This window comes from Engraulis encrasicolus, chromosome 8 (genome assembly GCF_034702125.1).
Source record: "Engraulis encrasicolus isolate BLACKSEA-1 chromosome 8, IST_EnEncr_1.0, whole genome shotgun sequence".
Lineage (NCBI taxonomy): Eukaryota > Metazoa > Chordata > Actinopteri > Clupeiformes > Engraulidae > Engraulis > Engraulis encrasicolus.
The window spans coordinates 51,239,593-51,245,063 of NC_085864.1; positions in this window are offsets into that span (position 1 = coordinate 51,239,593).

The window sequence follows — 5,471 nt, forward strand, 5'->3', positions numbered from 1 at the left end:
GTCAAACCGTGAGAATATTATTGCGAGAAGCCCTGTAATCAAGACAGCATTTCAAGGTAAGGAAATTTGATTATTACATTTGCCCGCCGTGGCGTTGACTTGGGTCTAAGTTTTATTTGATTTTGTCAAGATGAAGGAAGAGTTGTTTGAAAAATAGTTCGGTTGCATTGGTTTTACAGTAGCTATGTTTCACATATGCATTTCAGGCGTAATCTTAACCTGCAACTAGTGAGAATGTTTTGAATGACATAGTAATGGCTACATGTCTCAAAGAATCACGAGTGATTTTGGCAACAGAACGAACTAGGGGTTGTGGGTTCCTGGATTTTGGTTTGGTTTGCGGCTGTGTGTTCACTTTGCCAGTCCCAGTATGCCCAAGTGATAACGTTGCTTGCTATCCTAACGAGGCAGTTTAAAATGATAATAATCAAACGCTGTATAATACACGCTTTGAGGTTCGGCTCGTCTGACATTCTTTGAAATGTCCATCCTCGAGATGAACGACTGTGGAATATTTCAGCGTCATTGTATAATACTATTGTTTAGCCTATTTAGGTTGAGTTTGGGTCCGCAGTGGTATGATGTGGATGAGTGGGATCACAGACTTCTATTATACTATACACGTCAGTGAGTGGGATAGTTGATGGTTCTCAGGAGGAGTGTCCTCAAATGACGCACCATGTCGTGCCTATTTTCTGTCTACTCTAGTCTTTTCTACCGGAGGTGGTAGCTGTCCATGATCACGGCCACGTCTGGCTTCATTATCTATTTCACAGGCTACCAGAAGGATCATCCCGGTGGGGTGATATTCTCTTGTTGAATGCATAATGTGAATTGTTGCTGTGTAAGCGGTAGCCTATTACAACGCAAGCATCGGATCTGTATTTTCGAGTGGTGGAGTGAAAGGAACGCTGATAAGCAGACCTCAAAATTCACCATAAGAACATTTTTGTCCAAAATGCTCGTGTGGCTTGGGGTTATCAGCGTCCCCTCTTTCAAAGACCAGAAAACACTGAGAATGGCCTTGTATCTTGACGGCCTATAAAATACAGTATAATCCTGGACACATATCGCGTCTGATCTGAATGTGGTGTCCACCTTTCTAACAGACATCTTGGTGTAGGGAGGAGGAGTAGGCCTAGCAGGCCTAGTAGCGCAGCCTGTGCAGTAGGTAGCCTAGGTAGAACTAAACGTGACTCTGCCGCCAGTTATATGGTGAACTTGACTCAAACTTGTTAAATGGCACTGCCCCACCGTTGTTTAGGCCTACCTACGCCCCCTGCGCCAACGCCGAGTCTGGACCACTGAATCCTGTGTGTGTGTGTGTGTGTGTGTGTGTGTGTGTGTGTGTGTGTGTGTGTGTGTGTGTGTGTGTGTGTGTGTGTGTGTGTGTGTGTGTGTCTGTATATGTTGCCACTGGGACACATTATCGAGAATAACTCCATAAATTACCATAGCTATGCGGATGATACCCAGCTCTACTTATCTATGTCCCCAAATGACTATACCCCCCTTGAATCACTCTATCATTGCATGGACCAAATTAACAAATGGATGTCTCACAATTTCCTCCAGCTGAACACAGATAAAACTGAAGTAATTATATTTGGGAAAAGAGAGGAGAGACAAAAGATTGCTACTATCCTTGAAACGAAGGGACTGAAAGCAAGGGAAACAGTTAAAAATCTTGGGGTCCTCATTGACAGTGACCTAAACTTCAACAGTCACATGAAAGCTATTACTAAGTCTGCATTTTATCACATAAAAAACGTCTCTAAATTTAGGGGCCTGATGTCTAAACATGATCTGGAGAAGCTAATACATGCCTTTATTTCTAGTAAAGTTGATTACTGTAACAGTCTTTTTACTGGCCTCACCAATAAAACCATTAAACAGCTTCAACTTGTACAAAACGCAGCTGCAAGGGTTCTTACAAAGACAAGGAAGTTCGACCACATTACTCCAATTTTAAGATCGCTGCATTGGCTCCCAGTAAGCTACAGAATTGATTTTAAGGCTATGCTACTTGTGTTTAAATCACTAAATGGAATGGGACCCACATATCTACTGGATATGTTTCAGCTGTATGCACCAACTAGGTCACTAAGGTCAACGGAGAAGAATTTGCTGGTGATTCCAAAAGTCAAAACAAAGTGTGGAGAGGCAGCCTTTAGCTTCTATGCTTCAAAGCTTTGGAACCAGCTTCCAGATGACATAAAAAATGCACCCACTATTGATAGCTTTAAATCTAGACTCAAGACAAAGCTGTTCTCAGATGCTTTCCCCTAGCTTAAATTACTTATTCTTATTATTTTTATTTTTTATTTAATATGTTTTATTTTATTTTATTTTATTATTATTTTTACCTTATGTTTTATCTTAATGTTTTTAAATGCTTTTTGACTCTAATTCATTTCCTTCTTTCTTCCCTGTTTCCTTTCATTTACATTTGTTAACTTTGTGAAGCACATTGAGTTGCACCTGTGTATGAAATGCGCTATATAAATAAACTTGCCTTGCCTTGCCTTGTGTGTGTGTGTGTGTGTGTGTGTGTGTGTGTGTGTGAGAGAGAGAGGGAGAGAGAGAGATCTAATAGCATTTTCTCTGCGGAAATGCAGTATGTCAAAATATGTAGGCCTATCTTATGTTAAGAAAGCTGCTACGACATATGGAACTTGTCGGTAGGCCTATTTGGCAATTATTTATTAATTATTAAAATCTGATATTGAAAAAGTTGCCTCACCAGCCATAAATCCCAGTGCACGTCACTGNAGCAGTGGGAGAGGAGAGGGTGTTTTAATAACATCAGTGGTGTGTGTGTGTGTGTGTGTGTGCGTGCGTGTGTGCGTGTGTGCGTGCACGTTTGTGTGAATGAGATTAATTTAATAATGTTTGCCTCATGTGGTGCCCTTAATTACGAACCTCATCTTGTGAATCACTCACCTTTAGAATCATTGGAGTGTGTGTGTGTGTGCATGTGCGTGTGTGCGCACGCGCGCGAAGGTGTTTGTGTGTTTGTGTTTGTGTCTGTGTGTGTGTGTGTGTGTGTGTGTGTGTGTGTGTGTGTGTGTGTGTGTGTGTTTGTGTGTGTGTGAGCACCTTACCCCACATGGCTACAGGGCCTGTAGCCAAGACCCTGCAATAAATAAATAATAACGGTAAGTTGCTTTGGATGTATTGTTTCTGCTGGTGTCATGTAATCTAATAAAAGTAAGTTTGTTTGTTTTTTATACTAGAAACGTGCTGCACACACACACACACACACACATACATGGACATGGACACTTACGGGCGCGCACACACACACACATGCACGCGTGTGTGTGCGCACTCACACTCTGGCACGTACACACATAGTAGTGGCATGCTGAGTCCCTAAGAGAGCGTCGACTGCCAAGTCCCTACGGAGCCATCAGTGATATTAGCGCAGCTTGTTCTGTTAAACCAAAGCAAACTTCACAATCTCACTTTGACAGTTTTACACTTGGCTATATCAAGAGTGTCTCTGATACAATAACAAGAAACAAAAGGGAGAAAGAATCACACAGACCGAGATGTAAGATCAAACAGAAAGGATGAATACATTTATTTCCAGTTTGATGTTTCAATGTTTCAAAGAGCGGAACAAACAATTTGTAACTGATGTCTCAGAAGAACTGAAGAAATAAACTGTAAACACACCAACCGAAGTGCTGGAGAGATATTTTTTTCATTAAATGTTTTATATTTTTCAGCTTCAATGTGTTTGTTCATGTATGCAATCTTGAAGGAATTCAGTTCATAATATAATAATGCTTGCGTTATAGTGTCATCTTCAAGGCTGATGTTTTACACCTTTGCACCAGCCTTCTTCTACCTTGCATCAGTCATATGTAATATAATTTAACTTGACCATACACATACAGTATGATCTCTGCCATGGCTGGAGAAAGATGTTGGTTTGAGACGGGCATTGTTGAGTTGAAGTGAAAATATGGGAGATTTGAGACAGGCATTCTTGAGTTGAGGTGAAAGGATGGGAGATTTGAGACAGGTAAGGTTGATATTTTACACCTTTGCACCTGTCTTCTTCTATATTTATCATTTAACTTGACCATACATATAGTCTAATCTCTGCCATGGTTGGAAAAAGATGGTGGTTTGAGACAGGCATTCTTGAGTTGAGGTGAACATATGGGAGGTTTGAGACAGGCAATTTTCAGTTGAAGCTTTGAAATTATCATCTGATGTGTGCTATGAATGCAAAGGCATGAATCATATCCCCTCATATCATATTTCAGGGCCATTGTGTATTTCAGGGTGGCCTCCACTATCATTATTTCTGTGCTTAACGCCACCTCCCCAAGGCTGAAAGGAGGCTGACAGCCCATTTACCTCCTACCAACCGTATGTCAGAGAAATTACATAGACAGCACACGCACGCACGCACGCACACACGCACTTACGAACACACACACACACACATGCATGCACACGCACGCACACACAAACAATGACACACACACAAGCACACACACACACACAAACGCACACATGCACACACACACACACACACACACACACACACACAACACACACACTCTCACACACACACACACACACACACACACAGGCACGCACGCACGCACGCACGCTCACACACACACACACACACACACACACACACACACACACACACACACACACACACACACACACACACAAACACACACACACACACCGTTCTAAGGAATGGCATGAGCGTGGGGCCATTGTGGTTGGCGTGAAATAGCGGTTGTCAGTGAGGTGACAGTATATTAGAATGTGGTGGGAAATTAACACTCCAACAATGACCAGTCAATCATTTCAAGCAATCGCCATTTACACAGCTAACCATGAAAAAGAAATATGCACACGCATGCACGCACACACAGAAGCACACAAACATGCACACACACACACACACACACACACACACACACACACACACACACACACACACACACACACACACACACACACACACACACACACATACACACACACACACACACACAGAAGCATACACACATGCATGCATATACGCACGCACTTACACACATACACAGAAGCTCACACACATGCATGCACACACGCACACATACACACACACACATAAGCACACACACATGCATGCGTACACGCACACACACACACGCATGAAAGGCGCATGAAAGGCACATGCTAGCATAAGTCACCAGCTGTGCCACTTGATCTGACTCCCTCACTGCTAGCTCAGGACACACGCATGTACGCATGTGGGAAAGAGTGACTAACACGAAAGCTGGAGAGAAGAAAACATTTATGGTTTTTAGTGTATGGAGCAGAAAAGGTGGATCGGGAGAGGAGAGAGAGAGAGAGAGAGAGAGAGAGAGAGAGAGAGAGAGAGAGAGAGAGACAGAGAGAGGGAGAGGGAGAGAGAGAGAGAGAGAGAAAGGGAGAGAGATAGAGAG